This window comes from Megalops cyprinoides, chromosome 17, assembly GCF_013368585.1.
Source record: "Megalops cyprinoides isolate fMegCyp1 chromosome 17, fMegCyp1.pri, whole genome shotgun sequence".
Lineage (NCBI taxonomy): Eukaryota > Metazoa > Chordata > Actinopteri > Elopiformes > Megalopidae > Megalops > Megalops cyprinoides.
The window spans coordinates 25,088,205-25,110,534 of NC_050599.1; the positions used below are offsets into that span (position 1 = coordinate 25,088,205).

At 45.2% G+C, this 22,330-nt stretch overlaps 1 protein-coding gene across 1 annotated transcript in view; it reads right to left on the reverse strand.

The window, feature by feature from the left end:
• The window catches only part of LOC118791968 (BTB/POZ domain-containing protein 7-like), a 57,228-nt gene extending 41,016 nt beyond the window's left edge, over positions 1 to 16,212 (reverse strand). Inside the window, exon 1 of the mRNA XM_036549566.1 lies at positions 15,897 to 16,212. The gene's annotated coding sequence lies outside the window, so the exon portion shown is untranslated. The remainder of the gene's footprint in view (positions 1 to 15,896) is intronic.
• Positions 16,213 to 22,330: the final 6,118 nt, after the last annotated feature.

The window sequence follows — 22,330 nt, forward strand, 5'->3', positions numbered from 1 at the left end:
ATATTGCCTTCTATTACTCTCCAAGTAGGTCTAATTATTCAGCGAGTGCGGGTGCTCGGAGAAGTAGCTGTAATGAACACTCACCAGCGCCGAGTGCTTGGCCAGCCCCTTGGCATGAAAAGAAGGTTCAGCATATGAAGCGAACAGATGCTGGGAGATTTGGGGAGGCCGCGTTGCGCCCCCGTGACGCTGCGGCGTGGGGGGGGGAGGGGGGGGGGCGTCCGCGGGACCGCACCGCTCGGGGAGGGAAACCAACCTGCCGCAAATGGAGATTTGATCATCTCATCAGCCCAAATGTGCGCTTGGCTCGCGTATCAGACGCCATCAATTCTCCATCGCCCCAGACGCCGCCGCAGTGGAGTGACCTCTTATGTGCTGCCGGAGAGTCGGCGGGGCCAAGAGCCGCGGCAGGGCTCCAGAGGGTTTATGGAGGACGACGTTACAGACAGTCTGATAGCACCATAACCCCTGCCCCGCCCCCACTTTACACAGTAAACTGTAGTCACACTGAAGCCTTTAACTCCAAGTCAAGACAGAAGTACTAATATTGTCTTCTGTGACTTTCCAAGTAGGTCTAATTATTCTTTGAGTGCTGGAGCTGAACGAGTGCTAGTTTTTCAGTGGTAGACTTCCATGCTGGACTGTTTATTAGTCCAATTAAGGAGCTCATTAGGGCTGCGAATGCAGCACAACAGCAGCAGAGGGGTGAAAGGAGGGGGAAGAAAAGCAAACTGGGGCTGAGAACACTGCCGTTCTTTGTGCTCTCCGCTGCTCTTCTCTGAGCGATTTATCTGACTGCAGCCATCGCGGGACAAGAGAGCCACTGTAGCCCTTTGAGCCCTGTGAGCTCTGCCTCTTTGATCAAATTACGCCGGGCCGGAGACCCGCTGCGAAGCCTGAGCGGAAAGCTTTTTCCAGGCCTAAATGGCGCGGTAAACACTGGAGGCCGACGCCGTTTTATACACAGCGCGCACACATTTCATTCATTACATCAATAAGGACTGACAGCATGGGGCGGCCGACAAGCCAGGCTGTGTTTATAGTTTCACTTATCACAGGGTCACCAAGAGGTGATGCACACGAGCGCGCGCACACACACACGCACACACACACATATACACACACACACACAAACACACAAACCCCCCCTACATACACACACATACAGATACACCCTACATGCACTCACACGTACACACACACACACACACACACACAAAAACATCCAACAGACACACACCCCCTACATACACACACATACAGACATACACCCTACATGCACTCACACGTACACACCCGCACACACACACACACACACACACACACACACTCCTTCTCTCTCAGTGCATATGACATATGCTCACACAACACACAAACACAGTCTCATTCAGGGAGACTGCCCTGACAGGAAGCCGGACCCAGAGACGCAAATGAACCCTGAACGCGCACACTCGACCTCAAACCTCCACGGCACCCGATCCTTCCACAGCGCGCGGGCCAACCTTTCCGCTTTTTTTCCCCCCCCAACGCTGTGTGACCGCGAAGCCCCGAGAGCGCAGCTAAACCCTCCACGCGTACAGCGTAATGCCTCTGACAACTGTGTCCGCTTGTCCAACGCGCCAGAGAGCGGCTCCCTCACCCTGCAAATCGAGATGGCAGCCCTCCGCTAACGAGGCGGCCCGGGGCCGAGTGCAGCGCGCGGCCGCCGCTCGGCTGAAGAAGGCGGAAAAAATAAAATAAAAACATTCAGCTCCCCGTGGGGAGGAGCAATTCAAAATGCATCACCACCAACAACAACAATCTAATTAAGTGGCCAGCGCATCTGTCATTCAAACGCTGAGTGAATTAGAAAAGCGCTGAAGCGATGCATGGGATACAGCTTAATGCTTTTAGAAACACCCGGAATCCGTGCAGAGCGTTTATGAATAAGCCGCTGACATGGTGCGTGCTCAGAGCTCGCTGAATTTCTCTTCCCAGAAAACACCAGAAAAGCGTGTCAAGACCAGCCGTATATGATGTTGATCGTGGTTTGGAGAACAGACCGACGTGCCCTTTAAACCCGGCTTCAGTAACAGGAACCAGGAAGAGGTAGCGTGGTCAGAGAGAGAGAGGTGGGTAGCGAAAGATAAAGTGCATTTCGAAAGGACAGCTGCACCACGTAGGCCTGCACCCTTTTCGAAATGATCCAAAGTGCTCCGAGGAAGTCTTCTCTATACTTGTCTATACTTGTTGTATTTTATTTTTAGCTTCTCCCCCCTTTAAAACCAATATGGAATTTCCACTTGGACTACAGTAGTCTTGCCTCTTTTCACATCTCTTGTGCTTGCACAGGAGTGCTGAACTGTGACAAAGGCAATCCTCCAATGTACTTACACACAGACCACAGCTATTTTCCCCAACTACAAGTCCCAGAGTGCAGTGCAACGCAACACCGATTGGAGGACAGGTGAGCGACTTGCAGGTGCCACGTGAGCCGCTATACAGCGGCAAGATGAGAGGACTGCGGCTGAATGAAACCCCGCCTACTGCAGCGGAACAAAGCCGGCTACACTCTGGCACTACGAAGTCCTGGTCACAGCTGCAGAGCCCGGGCTGCACCCCGGGTCCGTGCCGCAGGGCTCAGCCTGCACGGAGCTAGTGCCTTAGCTGGCTGAGCCGTCCGGGAGCCCAGGGAGCGCTGTCAGTAACGCTAAGACGACGTGACAAATGTGACGGCTTTCGCGGGGGAGGGCGGGGACAGCTGGCAGCGGCTGCCGTGTCACGTCGCGCACCGAGCGCACGTCGCCAGGGAAACCGGAAGGGACAGCGATGCGAGACCGGGGCCGGCTCGCGGCATTAAGGGTTAGGCGGAGCGAATGCTCAGGGGAACAGGCTAAATAAGACAGGCGGAAATCCAGGCCACGAGGACAGCCCTCTTTCAAAGGATTTAGTTCACGTTCTAAATGAGCTATTAAGGGCTAAATGAGGTATAACAAAAAGAAAAAAAAACAACAATAAGATGATGACAATCAATCCTATAATGTTTGAACAGTAAGAAAACAGGAAAAAGAAAGCGCTTCCCTCTTTTAAAAAGCACAAGCAGCAGCATGTTTCTGCTTTCTTGATTATGCTGGATGTTCACTACAAAAAAATTACAAAACTTTGTTTATTACATCACATATTAATGTATTTTAATGGTAGGGATAAAAAAAAAAAAAACTTTGCATATCAGATACGCTATGATGGCACTCCAGATTATCTGAGCAGAACACATGAGAGAGAGGGGGAGGTTAATTTTCCGAAACTGGGTCCAATTCCGATCATGCGAAATCTCTCCTAAGCATCACTCCTGACGCTCAAGTGCTCTCATGGACCCATTTAACACAAAGGGCTGAATACGTGCACTGAACAGGCAGCCTTCTTACAGTTAAACGCCGGGTCCCTGGCAACCAGTGCTGGAGAGGAGCGCAAATGTTTTCAGCAGGGAAGCTATGTGGACGGACTGTTACCTGGAGGGGCGGGTTAGCCCTCAGCCTTGGCTTCACAAGCCCCATCCCCCCCCCCGCCAAGGTGGAACGCCGCTTCAGCAAAACATAAACCTCTATTGTTCTCCCAGCCACATTAGCAAAAACAGCTGCAGGGACGTATAATACATTCACATATATATTCATTTCTCCTTACTGAAGCCTACTAAAGGGACTGTGTCCATCAAAGAGAGAAGAGCCCTTCACAATGGCCTGGGTGACTGCGGTCAGGGAGCAACCTGGATTTTATAGCACAAGATCAAAATGTTGTTTTAACTTGGTGGTAGAATCTGTGTCCAACAATAACTAACCAAATCAATGACACACACAAGCTTTGTGTCTGTGGGCAACTCTTGCTTCGGTAGACTAGGGACTGCAAAAACTTGATAAGACAGAAAAAAAGTGGGAAAAAACACCTTCATCTGCCCTTCCAGCTTGGCCAATGGATGAGGGTTTATCTTTAGACGCCGACGGGAGAAAAACTCCCTCTCAATGAAAGCGCGATCGATGCAATCAGCTGGGGTTAATGGTGATTCAGATGGAGCCGCTGTGGAAGTATGTCCTAATGGGAGAGGCGCTGGATGGGGAAGACTCACGCCCACTTTCCGGACCGGCTAAATTAACACACATTCAGACCCAAATCTCAGGTTTCATTCGGAGACAATTCAGCTGATGCGGGTCACCGTACATGTGCCATTAACCAAAGAAGGTTAGGAAAATAAATCCCACAATCCCTCAAGACAGCATCAGAGCTGAAGTGAAAATGTTGTATTTGGGAGCTGGAATCCATTACGGTAGGAGAGCTACATTCTTTACAGCCAGGGGCAGGTGCTAGCCCTCCCCTGGGGCTACAGCACCTCCTAAAGTCTAGATTAAAGCCACTATGCACTTGCTCTCTCTCTCTCTCTCTCTCTCTCATCTGGTTCAGGTGAAGGACGAACAAGGTGGAGGAACCCTGAACAACGATGCAGTGATACGATTCACTTCCAGCTTCTCCCAGAACCTCCTCCACAACCTTGCTTTTTTTTATTATTATTAAAAAAAAGCTGGGCTGCATGCCGGTGCACGTGCATCTGCGCTGATCTGTGCTGCTTTTGCAACCGTGCACTGCGTGCAGCTGCTGATGCTGTGAGCTTGCAGGTTTATGGCACTGGACTACAGACCTAAGGCACACAAGCCTAAATCACGGTAAAACAGTGCTGTACCTAGAGAAATTTCAACATAGCCCTTGCAGTAAAAATCCAGCTTTAGGCGAGCGGATGAGCTGCCATTTCTTGAGGAAATGAACAGGTAACAGGTATACTAAACAGGCTCCATTTTTGCTGAGGAATGCTTCCCCAATGTAATACTGCGATCAAACAGATCTTAAAGAATGCTGAAAGTCTCTATTAAAACGGGAGACTAGGAGGCTTTGGTAAGTTTAACAAGTTAAATTTTAAACATGTTGATACATTAGGTATGCCAAACGAGTGAAATCAAACAACGGTGTTAAAAAATAGCCTCCACACGGAAGGAAGAAAAAGAACAATGGACCAGACAAACAATGACAGGAAGACTAAAACAGGCTTTATACCCAGCATGTTGACTCTAGTATCTAATGGCAGAGGTCGACTGTTGTTAAAAAAAAATACATCTACTCCTGAAGTGACAATCAGCAGGCATTAAGCCCTGGAGGCTACTGTGCTGCTTTAAAAATGCTTGAACGCTACTGAGTACTTTTAATTAATAAATGAATTTCAGAAGAACTTTGTGAGCTCATTCTTTAACACCTCTTTTTCTGGTTCAGGCAGGCGTTCTCAGGGACCATAGGCATCATGCTTCATTTATCTTGGTGTGAAAGCAGCTGAGATTTCTGACTCTGGGTGAGATGTCTGTCGCTCCAGCACACTTTTTCTTTTTTTGTTTTTAAATGGGGCTGATGATGGCTTTGCGAAAATTGCTGTCAGGGTTGGGGGTTAGGGGGGGAGCAGTCCACCCCCTCTCTCTCCGACAAAATGCCAAAAATAAAACGACAGCACAAAAATCAATCTGAAACCCTAAATATAACCCGTCAGCTTAGGGAATCCCACCACAGCTGTCAGTGGACTGCGAGGCATTTCAGAAAACAGCTGCGGTTTGAGCGAGCGCATTTTTTCCCCTTTCTGCGTTTTCTCTCCTCCCTCTCAGCTCGATCCATTTCAGCTTTGGTTATACAAAAGTGATCTTTGCCATGCCAGTAAACAAAGTGCTAAACTATATGTGCATTTTTCTGTGATGAAATAAGTTCCCTCAGCCGCTCGCTGTCCCTCAAGCTGCGGCAGGCAGCGATAAATTATTCCGCCAGTATTGCAGTTTCCTTTCCTCTCCGAGGAGAACAGGACGTTTTTGGATGTTTTGGAGCTTTGTGAATAGAGAGCAGATCTTGCTTTCGGAGAATAATCTTGTCCCATCCCTGTACGTTTCTCAAAACGGAGGAAACGGGGCTCTCTGTCGACAAACCTCTTTCTCTGTGAGAAATGAGAAATGAAGAGGGGATGCAGGAGAGAACTCTGCGGTAAGAAAAAAGCAAGAGACCTGGATGGTGGAAGCTGGGCGGCTCTGTGCCTGCAGGTCCCTGCAGAGGTCAAGCATTACCGTTTGACCTTGTGTCTTTGTTTAAACCCTCCTTTGCTGAATTGGATTAAAGGGCCACGACGGGCGTGTATGAGCTCGGGGCCACAGCTGCAGTCTGACACGCACGCTGACCTCCGACCCCGGCTCGAAGGCGTCCCTGGAAACAGAACGACTCGCCGCCTCCAGGTGAATTCCTCCCCACCGCCCTCGAGCACGCTCATCCGCATCACTTAGGTGCCGCTTGCGAATACACGTTCGCCTCGGAGCCAGCCGGGCTCTCCTTTTCAAACAGCTGTGTTGACAACACAGGCTTGTATTTTTCGGTAGGAGGCAGAAAGAAATCAGGAGGCGCAAAGGCAGCCAAATCAGTATTTAAACAAATGTATTTATTGGTTTGTGTAGTTTGTGGAGTGCGGACGGGTTGTGGAGCGGTCCCTCAAGAAGTGTTCCAGTATTGATCACAAGGATCACCAGATTGAACTAATGTGACCGATGACAACATCCAGGTATTACACTAGTTTCCTTTTCCAGTCTCAGTCTACAGTGAGGAAAAAGATATGAAGTAGAAGAATTCATGCCACGCAGAAAAAGATCTGCCACATGGCTTTTATTTTCCCCCCTCCATCACGCATAATCTTACACCCAGTTCATCCTGACGGGTCGAGACAAATCAGGGCGCACGCATCAGGAAGACAATTTGACACCAGTGTGTGGGGTGGGGGGTGGGGGGGGACACAATGAAATGAGCCGGCTACTGGCAACCTCATTCCCAAGCTTGTTCTCCTCAATCTCCTCCCAAGGTCCCTGAAACCATTCTGTCGGCCCGACCTTCGCGCTGAGAGCATGTCCACCTTATAAATCTCCGCTCTTCTTTAAGGTGTCATTGCGAGGTGGAGGTCGTTTGGTTTCGTTGGATTTCCGGACCGCAGGGGGTTTCTGGGGAGATAGTTATTGCGCATGTTCTCTTGCAGCTCTGAGGGGCTTTCTGCACACAGCAGTTGATACTGAATCAGCGTGTTATTTGACGATTTTTTTTCCCTTTTCATCAGCTTTAGTAACAAGAGGCAGGGCCTGACATTTTAAGGTAACATCAAAGCCTCGTCGACGCTGGAAGGCATGACAATCCGGGTCTCTGCCAAGCCTCCCCTGATCAGTGCCCTGGCAAGAGACCGTGTTTCACTGGTCCAGCTCCTCTTTCAGCTCGGTAGCTCACAGGCCACATTCAAGAGCACAGAGGGGGAAACCCTGGAGTTGCGCAAACGCAAAACGCGTGCAGGCCTGCCATGAGGGTCGGGAAATCGCTGCATCCTATTAGCGGCTGGGCCGCGCAGTTGGAAGCTGGGATTGTGGGAACGCGGCACGGAGGGGGAAAAAAGAGAAAAAAAAAAATTATCTTCCGCTTCCGATCTCTACGCCAGACTTAAGCTAACAGGTCCTTCAGGGGCGTATGATCACTTGCCTAAGATAACCGCGTTTGAACTGCGAGGGGGAAAAAAAACAGAAATCGGCACACCCTCCTTGCTGCTACAATATGGTGACTAAGTGAATTTGTCTTTCAGTGGTTTCTTCTCAAGATCCCTGCTTTCATCTGTGAACTGACACCAGAAAGAACGGCAGCATGGCCACAGCTGAAACATAAAGAGCGTCTGCATCTCTTTTCATGGGGCAGATCTCACCCCTGTTCTTGTGCCTTTTTTCTGAGGTGAACGTGTTCTCTGACGATCTGCTCTTCCGGGGGGTTCGCCGTGTGTATAATTAGAGTATCGATCCGGGCAGCTCATCAAACGGTCACGGTGGATCGAAGCCTTATTTATTCCTGCTTTCGGATTCTCTGCCCCGGGAAGGGGAGCACGGCACAGGTTACAGATGAAACGCGGGTCTTCTCGACCGTGCTCTGTCCCATAGAAAGGGGAGACCTGATTTATTTTATATTCCTGTGGGATATGTGAGCACTGGGAGCTTGTGAATGATTTATGTGGTGCTGGCTTTACCTCAGCTGACCGGCATTTTTCTGGCTGATGATGAACTGGCCGCGACTATTGATTTTGTGCATTTAATGTTTCCCTGTGATCGAAACCCCCCCTCCCCACCCCAGCCCCCCAATCCCATCTACGCTTGGAGGCAGTGACATGTTCAGAAACTGCATGGCAGGCAAGTTGGGATGTAGGAGCGTAGCCCACAGAACCCGTGTTCAGGTGAATGCTGCCGAGCGAACAGGCAGGCATAATGTCCCCTTTCATACTGAAATCTGTAAATAATCACAGCTGCAAACGAGCCCGGCCACGAGCGGAGACTTTAAACAAGCGTTCGTTAGGAGAGCGAAGGGGGGTGGGGGACCACGAGCGGGGTCCCTCAGCGTCCCTGACAGGTCCCCCAACCCTCGCAGCCCGCACTGATTAATGAGGCCTACCCAGGGGTAGCCAGCTACCTACCCCTCCACGTGCTGCCTGCGGTTCCTTCACCCGCAAACGCTGACAGCGAACGCCTGCTTACGCTGAGACAGAACAAAAGCCCGAAGCAAGAAATGAGAGTAAGACAAAAGAAAGAGGGAGCTTCTGCCCGGGGCAGTGGGGCTACCGAACACTCAGGCCGTGACGGTTTTTCAACATGGGCCCTGAATCTATTCCAAAGTTCAACTGAACACCAACTGGACTATAACGTGGGATTGGACGAAAACAGTCTATAAAAAGTCTGAACAGACGTATGTTTTTATGAGCGCACAGCTATAACATTCATTGTGTTCTGCAAATCAAATGCCGTCCACATGATTGCACATGAGGAACACAAGCTGCCGTTCCTCCTCATGATCAGTTTAAAGGTCAGGTTTGTGCTTCCTCTATTCCAGGCTCTGGAGCTGCTGCTGGCGAGGTACTGAAGTCTCCGTCTTCAGGCTTGGATGCCACAGCGGCATGCATCATGTGACAAAACCAAACACAGCCCTCGTCCAACAGTATGAAACCGAACATTTAGATGAATATGAATATATTTCTGATGCAGTGAGATGATTGAAAAAAGATGTCCACGCTTGGTTGGTTCAGTACCGTCCAAAACAGGCCATTACAATAGACTTTACAAGTTTGTAGTGGACTGTAAAAGAAACCCAGCAATACCAACAACAAAAAACTCAGCTCCTGGCCAGTGCAGTGTGTGTATGTGGTCTACATCTTAAAATTATTCAAAAACTGATCTATTCCAATCATGACAATTACATCAATTAAACAAAAACACTCACGGTCTCATGATATCTGATGTAATCTAGTACAGTCATCCCATGGGTGATTTAATCAAACCTAGACTGCATGCTTCAGGTACACAGGAATCTCAGTATCTACAAAGGTAGATGGTTTAACCAAGCAGTCACTGCCACTCAGCAAAGATGAAACCAGTGTTCAAATTCAATTTCTCCCAACCCATCCACCTGACCGAGTGGATGATGCTAGCCAAAAACAAACACAGAATCCTTGCTTTCGAGTTGTCTGCCTCATACTGGCTAGGTAGGCCTCACCTCCCAAGGCCTCCATACTGAACTATGGGCTGTCACACTGGGCCATTTACTCATAACAGTGCTCATTTACATACCACCTCTCTTCGAACCTTCACCCTGAACGATCATTTCCACAAAGTCCTCAGCGGACACAACAGGCCTTTCAGCATCAAGGGCACAGAACTAAATAACCACGCACTCCAAAGCCAACTTATTTCCTCAAATAAAAAACATTGTACCTGGAGAGGAGAAATAAACCAGGTTGTACGGTGAGAGCACGTTCCAGATAGATTTGCTCATTTATTTTTTGAGGATAATCCCTCTCACCTTCAAACAGGTTACACAACAGAAGCCATACAACTACTGAATGGGGCATGGAACACAGAAGGCAAGGGATTAGAAAACCAAACACACGCCCCACACTTACTCAGACCTGGATGGCTTTTGATCACTGTGACAAAACCACATGACCTCTTATTCCTGCCTGTGAGGCACCGTTTATCAAACTGTGACAGACTTGAGGTACACCTAAACATCGACCAAGTTAAAGTAAGTGCATATCTTGGCTACCCTCATCCCAAGGGTACTGTATTTGGCTTGATGTGGCAACACACCTGTCTGTCTGTCCTTCTGCATCCAAGGAGTGCTGTACCAGCATTTCATGAGTAGAAGTCAAGATGGAACTGTAGAGGCCGGGGCTGCCAAACTGTAATTGCGCCCATTTATTCTGAATTCCTCACTGTTCATGTCGCACAGCAAACACCGTTTTTAGCTAATCAGGCAAGTACACTTTAAAAGCTCAACACCAAAATTTTTCTATGGAAGTCTTTCTGCTTAAGTCTGATGTAATCTGGTAATAGTGATATCCATATGACAAATACCAAATTTATTGTAATACACTGTCAGCATTTAGAATGGTAAGAGACTGAATAAATGTGAATTTTTCTCTCTGTCTTGTATTGTTGACTGCGGGGCAGCATGAAATAGGGAAATAATGGTTCACCATCATACATTCCAGCCAGCAAAGCCCTTCTGGGTATGAAAGAGGTGGAAGAGGTGCTACACTAGCCATGAGTGTGATACAGGTGAACATATTAAGTTGCTATCTCAGAGGCCCGTTTAACAGGGCATCCCAGTTTTCAGTCATCAGGCCTCGACCGGATGAAAACTGTGACAAACCCACTGGGAGGAATTACGTGCCCCGATGATGGCTTAGTCTCTGTGCCAGTGCGCTCCGTCTGAAATGACAGCTTTCGGTAAACAGCTGCTTGATGCGATTAGAGGGAGGGTCACTGATCTGGTCAAGGCCAGGATGGGATTACAGAGAAATAAACGCTCTGAATAGCGAACGCTCTCGCGAGCAGCCCCGACGGGGGCCCGGCCCATGCTGTGCGCTGTTACCGCCGCGGCCAAACCCCCGGAAATCACCTGCGTGTTTCGCATGCTGTACGGGGACCTCGATCCGGAGAGAGAAATGACCCCGAAAGACAGACATAGCGGGCTGATTGCCTCCTCCCTGAAGGACAGCAGAGTTGCTAGCCAACTTCCACCACAGACAAAAGACCCAGCTCTTCAGTCTGCAGCCTGGCTTGCCTACCTAGTTGTTACGGCGCTTCAGATTTGTCTTTTGTGCAGTGTTTTAGAGTATTATTATTATTGCACCGTAACAGTAGTTGAGGAAATTCTGATTACTGTACAGTGGAACTTCCTCTATATTCAGTATGGCACCAGTGATTGCAGCACTGTGTGACATAATGGCAAATGTTCAGATGTTTCCTGATGCTTTCTGTACGTACTGTTGTTTGTGTGTCCTTATAGTTCTATGTACTTAGGTATCTTTGCTTTGTAAGTAAGTCTGGATAAAAGTGTCTACCTGATCAAATGATATAAGTGAGGAACACAGAGAGTAACACACCTAGGGCTGGTGTAACAAAATGAACCCACAGGACAATGCTAGGGACATAGGTTTCTCAAACTCAGCTCTGTGGAGCAACTTACTTGGGTCATACGTTGTATGTCCAACAAAACACTTTCCCTGTGGGTGCAATTACAAACACTTCGATTTGAACAGAGAACGTATTCAAGGGGCACATTTTAAACGGCAACTGAGAGATTGCCGATGTTGATACGTTTTCAGAGAGCAGTCCGAGGTGCCCTTTCAGAAAGGCCAGGATGTACCAGGGAGCTAGATCAATGCCACAGCGATCCTACTCAAACATTTCTGACAGTTCAATTTTGAAAAGAGCGATCTTATTTCTATACTCCTGTAGTATTTTTCTGCACATGATTGATGGCACATTAAGCTCCAACTCTGAAACTCAAGGTCTTATTTTTTATCACTTTTTTAGCCTTGGGTATGTCACTGCCCCTGAGTTTCTGCATCTGTCTCCCTATGAACAGGACAGCTGAAAAATTAAAGACAGCTTTGGATGAAATGACTGGCTATGGAGCAAGAGAAAACTGATGAGGGTGGCAAAGGTATGCATCCTTGGATGTGCCAACTGATTTTTTTTTTTTTTTAAATATTCATATTGCGAGTGACTTTTCATCAACCAGCTGATTGATGGCTGAGGACGATCAAAGTGTGTGTTCTTTAGTGAGTGATTTTTATTAAGGCATGAAAGGTCAGCACTTTCTATTGCACATCAAACTCGTTTCTAAATGGCAACATACCAAGATGAATGCCTTCGTACAACTACCGATAAAAGTGATGATTGTTCCATTATTAAGGCGCCAATGTTTTTCTGACATTTTTATGGACATTAAATTAACTTCCTTCTACAAGCCAATATGTTCTCCAAGGACAAGCCATAAAAATATAATTAATGGGCTACTGGTCCAGCATATTCGCTGAATTACACAGAGGGAGCAATAACTAAGATGGGCTTTACATCTATCAACTCATGCAATTTTCAATGCATCTTAAATGAGATCATTGCGAATAATATTGACGGGATGGAACTTGGGACTGAGGAGCTTGCATATAAAGAATATGTTGGGCATAGGTTTTGAGGCTCCACTCTTATGGCACTAAGTAAGACATCCAAATAATGCATTCAGATGTCACCCTCCCACACAGGAAATCGTGCCCACTCCTCCTATAGCCTGAAGGTTTTACTGAGTCCTGCCTTAAACAGTGTACCAACGTGATCCCAATGCTATGAGCACTCCACTTCCCACATGCAAGCAGGGCTGTAAACTGGACAATTCTGGTGCTACTATGGGGTTCATTAGGGGTTGGGGGGATTCTAGGGGTTGACTGGCCGACACATTAAGAGACACCCCTCAGGCAAATTTCCCTCAATGCCCTGAGCTACTGCCTGTGGTTCCTATTGCTTCATCCAAAACTCTGATGCTCCTGGACCCTCGGTGAGCATTAAAGAAGCAGCGCAGTAGACAGAAGGCTTAATGTCGACACTTATAATCTAACCAGACAGTGAAGAGCTTTCGAAGATCAAACAACCTAAAGTGTGGCTCGACCTCTGTGGCTAGCAGCTAGAAAAAAGTACGAAATGCATATTTTACTGCAAGAAGCTTTTCCAGCAACTTTTTTCTGGTAGGTGTGTGGGTATTGACTGCATTTGGTCATTTCTGTTTGTAGTGGGGGTGTGGGGGGGTGCAGAGGTAGACGCTGCTCGTGTGACCTCACAGCCGTTTTTCATACAGCGTCAGACCATAAGGTCACTGCCAGCGGAAAGCCCCTCCATCTTTTGGTCCACTGTGACAAACGGCCAACGCTACAGTGGGAAAGACAGTGGTGTGGAATGCTCTGCCGCCCAACACAAAGCTACAGCTGACCCATGTTTAAAGGCCTGTCTCAAGAAGAGTACAGACCAGCTGGCACTGGCGCTCCTCCACGCCATTCCCGAAACTCTGCTGTGCCGCAGGAATGTGACAGAGTGTCTCTCTTGGTCATTCAAGAGCAAAAAAAAAAAATCCTGTCGCAGTCGCCTCCTTTTTCTTCACTGAAATATATGTCCGCAGTCTTACTAACTTTGCACTAACACACCGTCCCTTAACTAACGGTTTCCGTAACAACCGCGGGAGTTGAGGTGTCGTTTACGAGAGGGTCTGACAGCGTAGGGGCGGAACCCGGGGGACGAAGCTCTTCCAAATCTCAGGTTTCATCTGTCAAGCGGAACGGCTTAGTGCAGGTCCATCACGACACCCCCAGCCCTCCCGTGCAATATGCCAGGGCTTTAATGTATAGGACCACCATCACCCTGAGTGTAATTATGCCATTACGTCATTTATATATTTCGCAAATAAAAATCCCACTCATTCACCAGGAGAGATAAGCTGTGGGAACACTGAGGAGGCAGACGGACAGCACGGAAAAGACAAGTGGCCGGATGAAGAGGCGGATAAACTCCCCAGGCTTTGAGGAGGCGACCAAAATTTATGCGCCTCTTAGCGGTCTCCAGCCTCAGGAAGCTCAGACACCACCAGAGTCCTTCTCAATTCGAATCTAATGAAGACCTGGGTGTCAAGCATTCTAAATGAACTAAGGACAAGTTGGGTAACGCTTCCAGAGCGCGTCGTGCTGCAACGATGGTCTGGAGAACGCGGCGGATTCCGTTAAAGGCATTGGCGTTGGCACTAACCGAACTGGCAGAAAGCGGAGGGGAAATTAAGGGAGCGGACCACATTAGCATTCTTTCGACTGGAGACAGATGGTGGATTAGGTTGGCTGTACGTGGGTGGATTCAAGCACCATCAATTAAAAGAAAAAGAAAAAAAAAACAGAGACAACTTTTCATTCTTCCCACTGCACGGTGACTACTGCTACAACAGGTGCTACTGTGCCATTCTGTCTCGTAAAATATCAAACTTTCCCAACATTACACACTCAGAAAGCAAACCACACAGCAAGCTACTACAGCAGCTCCAGAGAAGGACGTTTTAAAAGTCCATTGGTAAAGAAGGTCACCTCGTGGTAAACTAATCACATGACCTGGGGGTCAAAGGTCTTAATCCCAGGTGGCACAATGCTATTGTGTCCTTGAGAACAAAGCTTTACCACAGATGCTCTGATAAAAAATGCATTTGTATATATTGGCAAACAAATGTGTATCTACCCTGTGAATGCTGTCGCTTTGGATAAAGGTGTTTACCCAGTAAGCACACCAAGAGCAAAAGCATCTTAAGCATATGCAGTTACTGCCTGGTGGCGTGATAAATAATGATTTCGCTTTGCTCCTCCGGTATATATATCTGACGACAACATCTAGAACAATGACTGTAAATTACGGTTAAAAAACGGTCTTCTACTCTACTTTGACTCGAACAGGGCATCATTCTGACTGCATTAACAATCAATACCCAATTTAGCACCCACCTAAGACCTTAATGGAAATGCCGTTACTTATTAGGTTACCATCGCAGAGGAAAGTCATCGGCACCTGGTTGCCTAAGTTACCGAAAACTAAAGCACAGGAGCACGCCTTTCATTCCAAACAGACGGAAAGGACAGCTGGAGACACAACAGAAAATCGAAAGCTGTCAAGTGACCAACGAAGAACAACTGGCCAAGCAACAAAAACATCACTTGTAAAAGGTCAAATTTCCCCCAGTGTGTAACAAATGGTTAGACAGCTATTTATGATGAACACGTAAAGTTTGTGAGGTCTAGCTATCATTGGCTAACGTTAGCCACCTAACTTCCAACACTACCAATTATTCAAAGCTTTGCTGCCTAATATTAATAAGCAGCTAGAACTGTTACCCAACCAGCTAGCTAGATAGCAATTTATCCAGCTAGTACAGTAGCAGCTTGCGAGCCAGCTAGCCGTTACAAGCTGCTTAAAGTGTGACTGGCTAGCCTACGGGACATGACTAACCAACGAGCGAGGCTAAAGTGAGGACAACTTAGCGGCAGAGTTAGCTAACTACCCAACTGGCTATCTAGTTAACGTTAACGTTTAAAGCATTTCTACCCAGCCAGCTGGCTCTGCGAAGTCTGTCAAGTGCAGCAGCACAAGACAACGAACGAGAACCACTGGGATACTGGAAGAAATACTGAGTCGGGTAGCTAGGCAGCTAGCTACCTGAAACATATCGTCTGTTGGCACAGAGAGCTGGGAGACGACGCAAAACGCAATGAAAATCAACTGCCTCCCTAATTACGCTGCGCTCAGGGCTGCAATTTGCGAAGCTAGCAGCGCGCCTCGGCTGCTGCGCGTGCCAGCATCACGCGCAAGTTTTGGGTTAAATTGCTTATTCGCTCGCCCGTGCGCTAGTTCGCAACAAAAGAAAGCGCTACCCGACGCCGCTCCGGAGGTCGGGGTTAAACGCTAGCCTGTTAGCTAGCCAGCTACCTTGAGTTTGACGGCTTCGGGAATGCCTCGTCCCCCGATTCCTTCGCCTTCTCCGTGAAAAAAGACTCCGTCGCGTCTCGCAGAAGCAGCTCCGAATTTTTCGCTGGGCTCTCTCCGCTGTCAGACAAGTTTAAAACCCCTTCGAAAAAACGCACAAATCCGCGAAAACATACTTCAAAACCCCGCGGGCGTCTTCGGAAGCCTAGCCGCGAACTTTCGAGACGCGGACGTCATTTAACTCCACTTTAATTCGACTTTTTCTAATTTCGACCCTTTTTTTCTTGAAAAGAGAAACTCGACGAGGCGGTCCTTTTCTCCTGCTTTAGTTTTTCTGCGCCACCCCGGCTCTGCGCGGCGTCTGGTTGGTGGCTCTTGCGGCCTATCCGGACGCGGTTTACTGGACGGTTCTGAAAGCCACAGAGTGGGGAGAAACTCGAGATTGGTGCGCTCGGCGCAGATCTGCCAATCTGTGTTTTGGGCTCCCCAAACGGCGAGCGGGCCGCACTACATAGTTTCCATAGGGATTCGTGGCATAAATAAGTAACGTTACAGCGCCACAAATTGTCGGACCTCTGCAGATTAGTGTTGATTAAACCTCCCGGGTCACATCCATGCATGACCAGTATTTTCCGCGTTCGCTGTAAAATGAAACAGTTCAAATCAACAGTCAAAGAAAACTCACCGAAAAATATCACTGGTAACATGTATTGTACAATATACGTTTGAGGAAATTGTTTATTCGGTCGTTTTCATGTATGGTTATTCGACTAACAAATTCGAGATGGTATTTTTACTCAATTTGTGAAGAAGGAGTCAATTCAAGAGGCAATTCAAACAGTTCTTTCACTAAATCATTAATTTACTTAATTAACAACAAACGCTAATAAAAGCTGCGTATGTATTTTCAACTAAATGTCTAAACTTAATGTCACCTCAGAATTTTTATTATTAATTCATTTTTAATTTTTATTATTAAATTAATTTATTATTATTATTTTAGAGCAAAAATCATCTTTTCATACTGTAGGTACACAGTAATATGTTCAATAATACAAGTATCGCCAAAATGAATATATGCATTTTTATGCATACATAGTAAAATATTGGTCAAGCGACATACGTGAAAGAATAATAAAATATATTTTGTAGTATGAACTATTTTTTATCATATGTGTTTTTATGATGGTTAACCATACAAACACTTCTAAGCAGTGTTAGGTATTTGGGAGTAGATGTTTTATTCAAAGCAGGCACAATAATTACATTGATAATTGTCATTATTAATCTGTGATTATACTTAACAGGTCTTGCAAACTCTATACCAGTTTTTAAAAGCATGACCACTTTGATGACAATGAAGTGAGCTAGATTATTTTGGTCATTTGTTGAATCTTACATAAGTATTATGTCCTCAGAAAAAAAGCCAGTGTGTCCTAACAGCTCTGTGAAATGCAAGAGATTTAAGGGACAGCATGATAGCATAGAGGTGTGTGAGATTTTGGGAGGCACCACTCTGAACTTTTGACTGGAACAGCCACTCATGAGACTTGCCTGGTGTCACCATATGTGGCCTCTCTGGCGCTACCTTTGCCCATAGGCAGGATGTCATCTAGAACGGAGGGGCCCAGCACGGAAGGGAAAGGCAAATGCTCTGGCGCCCTCTAGTGTTATAGCATTGAGAATAGTGAATCACAGGTCACACTGTGCAACACTACAAACCTGTACAGCAGAGGTCACCCTGAGTATATCGCCACTGCAGCCACCACCACCATGATGATGATGATGATGGTCATCATCATTATCTTAATCTGCAGCAAATAAATTGCATCTTCTTGTAAAGCTATTTCAAACACTCTGATATGGATGTTTTATGGCATGGAAAAAGAGTTGAACAAATATGATTCTGTGTTTTCGTATGTTTTCACTCGTATGTGTAGAGGAGCACTGACTTCACCTTTTACTTTTCTATGATGTGTGGTCTAGAGGCAAGAACATGAGAGTTAAAGTCTGCAATGAGATAAAGGAAAATGCAAAAGTATAAACTTCCTCTCAAGAGAAAACTCTTAACTATACACTGGCAAGGCAAATGAAAAGCAAATTTCAGGAAAAGAATACTAATACTGATGCTGACACTTAACTTGTGTAGTGCCAGAAGTTCTCACAGAGGGGCGACATTTCACATGGTCCTCATATGCTCACTCATATTTTGCTGCAAGTACTTGTAACTCAGGGTGTTCGACAAAGCTTACTTATAGATTTTGGAAATATTTGGCTTTTATTATAAAAAAAAAATTATTTCATCACTCTTGAAGCATAAAGTTAATTTTATCATTTGGGGAGATACTTCACGTGGCTTTATAAACTCGCATAAGAGAAACAAATGTCTTCTTACACTAACCAAGGACTATTGGTTTTAAGACAATGACTAGTGAAGGAGTTTATAGATTACTAATAGCCAATTTATTATTTATTATTTTCTCTCTGCTTACTGTCAGTTTAAAAATTTAGAAAATAATTCGTCCTTGATAATATTTCCTATTCTCAACCTTTCCCTGACAAAGTATTTCTTTGTTTTAGTCTTAAAGGCAAAAAAGGACCAACATGTATTATTATCTGTCGAGGTTTGTCCTAGATAATAATCCCCACGACAGTATTTTCTACCATCAGGACAATTTCTTTTCACCCTAACCCGTAAATTAAAAGTCGACGCACTATTCTACAGGGGAAGCAATCGCTTCCGTCGCTGTGAGTTACCGGTTCTCTGGTGACTCTGAGCAGACATGACATCAGATCACAGGGCTGGCAGATCAAAGGTGCGTCTCCGCTTGTCTGCGAGGAGAACAAAGCGAGCGAGCCGTCGACGGCCACCCATCGTCTGGGCTTCGCTGCGCACGGGGGCGAGCTGGTGACGCCAGCCCGTATTTCATCTGGCAATAATGGCACCAAGCTCTAGCAGCCTGTAACGAAAAGTGTCTGTGGTGCCAGTTCCCTGGCGAAGTGTTGGGAAGTGGAACGTTCTGGACGGAAATTCAGATAGATCTTATGCAGTCCAGCAAAGTGACGGATAATGAATTAACATGTGGAAAGAGAGTGGCTCACCGTCCAGACAGACGCCATCAAATCTGTAGAGCAGAATAACACTTTCTTTTATTCCTTGAACCTCAGAGAGCGTCTCGACAGCTCTGGAGCTTTCCAGTAAACTCCGCATGCAAACTCCGCAAAACGTAACCCACGGAGACCCAGACCAAATGGGGCATACAGAGAAATTATGTGTGATGTAACCAAGTGGCCTATAAGAAACACATTTCTGGAATTATTTTAATGATATGCATATGCCATATTGGGCTTTTATGGTATGCGTCTTGTCAAAGGAAAAATTATTCACACGTTGATATGGCCAACAGCATTTTTACCTGTAATTGTTCGTTTGTTGCTACGTGTCGCTTGTACCACACACCTGAGGAATATTGGATACGTGTATACATATTTTCAAAAATATAAAATCCATCTTGTTTGTCTCATAGCAACCGATTAGTGTGATGTTTTCCTGATATGCATGTATCACAAATCAAGAAATATAATTAGAAATGGTTAATGATGTATTATTTTTAAGGAGCATATACATTTAATTGGTTGTCTTGCACCATGAACTGAAACGTAACACATTTATCTAGCCTATAAGGTTGGGATGTTACGCTTACGTTTGCCCCATTCTGAACCTAGAAGCACACTGGTAGCAAACACACAAACTCAGGAGATTATTGAACCAATCACACAGATACAGAAATGGTTTGATATAACTTGATTTTTGTGTTTTTTTTTAACTGTAAGTCAGGCCAAAGCAGTAATAAAGTTAGATTCAGATCTGGTGTATTATATCAGGCTACCAAGCCTGATCAAAATGAACAGAGCTTATATACTCATCATCATCAAAATGTAATGCAATGTAATGTAAATTTTCAACAGTGTTTTCGTCAAACCACATTTAGTCTTTTAGAGTACAGTGTTCTGCTCTGGTCACCACAGAGAAAAAAGCACAGATATGGACAATGTGACTGGCTCCATGTTTCAAACATACACTATATGGACAAAAGTATTCGGACGCCTGACCATTACATTGTAATGACATTGTATTCAAATACATATACTTTAATATGGAGTTGGTCCCCCTTTTGCAGCTATAACAGCTTCCACTCTTCTTGGAAGGCTTTCCACAAGATTTTGGAGTGTTTCTGTGGGAATTTGTGCCCATTCATTCTGTAGAGCATTTATGAGGTCAGGCACTGATGATGGACAAGAAGGCCTGGCTCGCAATCTCCGTTCCAGTTCATCCCAAAGGTGCTTGATGGGATTGAGGTCAGGGCTCTGTGTGGTCCAGTCAAGTTCTTCCACACCGAACTCATCAAACCATGTCTTTATAGGCCTTGCTTTGTGCACTGGGGCACAGTCATGTTGGAATAGAAAAGGGCCTTCCCCAAACTGTTGCCACAAAGTTGGAAGCATAGCATTATGCTGAAGCATTAATATTGCCCTTCACTGGAGATAAGGGCCTAGCCCAAACCCTGAAAAACAGGTGTGGCAAAATACTTTTGTTCATATAGTGTACATAAACTAAGTGACGTAAGACCAATAATTTCCTCCGTCTCATCAGAAGGACACTCAGCTAACATCTGACAAAGTTTGCGTTCAATTTTTAGTTGACTAATGAAGTGTTAAGTGAGGGCAAAAAAGTGATCTGCCACTTTCTGGGTTTTGATATATAACACATTCACTGGGGTTTAAACAGATTTTAAATAAATAAATAAATAAAAATCTGAAAACCCCAAACTCTTCATTAAAGTCAAATGTTTACAGACTTAAAATTTTAATTTTTTCAGAAGATATTCTTCACCAATACCCTCTCCCCACATGATGCGTTTTTATGGAACAACAGGGTTACTGTATAACAACTAGCATGCCAGCCTCAGTGCCTGCACATAATATTGTATTTGTTTATGATTTATTAAATGATAAATGGGTCTTGTTATCATACAGGCACCTTTTCAATAAATATAATTTGTCGATTTAATTGAAAGAGTATAATTATATGTATCCATTCCATTACTTACACAACTAGAACAGCTTAGCATTCAATGCTATAGAAACAAAGCTTCTCTCTCTAAATGTAAATGGAAGGCACCTTCTTCATTACAAAAGCAGCAGCTAATGGCTTTATGATACCTTAAAGAATAAGACTTTTTGTGATTATTAGTCCACTCACAAAAAGTATTGAAAGACATTACCCTTTTTCATTGGAAACAGAAATCTAATCTAATCTTTAGTGTAACAGACTTAAACTGGACATCAAAGAATGTGCTTTTGACTTCTCAGATGTTGAATGTCTTGATCCTTTGGTCTAATAGTCAGGTCTGGACTGACATTCATTATTGGATCACTCTTAAAATTAGAAATGCATGTTTTAATTTATATGACATTATTTTCTGTATGGAACATCAGAATAGTTATATTTCTGATCTACTGAACATGATCATCCTTTTGAAAAATACCACATGAATAAATGCAAGTGGGGGTGGGGAAGCATCAACCTTCTGTGATTGCCTTGCAACTCTAAAACGAATCTTTGAAATCAGATGACAAAGTTTTCAAAATAATTTATAAATTCATATGTCCTAGTATGCATTATGAAAAAAAATCTGTACCTCACGTGGCTCCTGTTTTTTAGTTTCATATCACATTGTAAATATATACAACTTCCCCTCTGCTTATGAACACCTGTTTAGAAATATATGTTCACTGATCAAATAAATCGGCTTGTGTTATTAAAACATTTAAACCAGCTGAATAGTTTTTATACACATTTTAACAGCAAAAGGAAACTCCTTCTATGGATTGTGTGGCATAACCAGAGCCAAGCGTTCAGATGTTCTCTCTCGGTAATCAATTGGTGCTCACGACCATTTCAGTAATATTTCAGATATGTTGAATATATGTCTCTTTGGGATTTACTGTGGTAAAATGTAGGGTAAGGTGCAACATTAACTTTTGCCTTTGAAGTCTAGGTTTTTATATGCTAGCGCATTTTTGCTATTTGTGGATTATGGTTTTGTTTCATTTTAGTGTTTGCTTTAGTTCTGTTTTAACTCGCGGGGTCCAGTAAGCGACTGTAAGTGCCTATCATGTTGCCATCGCTGCACACGGAAATCAGATTAGTCTCCACTTGGTCGACACTTACTCTGTTTTTATGCACAATTACTGAGTAGAGGAGTAAGAGATATGTTTTATCATATAAAGCCAGGTTCATAGGAAGGCACTATAAAGAAATGACGACGGCGTTTTTGTTTCGTAAAATGCGTCAGTTTTAATGCAATTTTACCTCACCCTTGACAACTGGTAACGGTTAAGAGAGCCTGGCGATAAGAAATAATGATATGAAA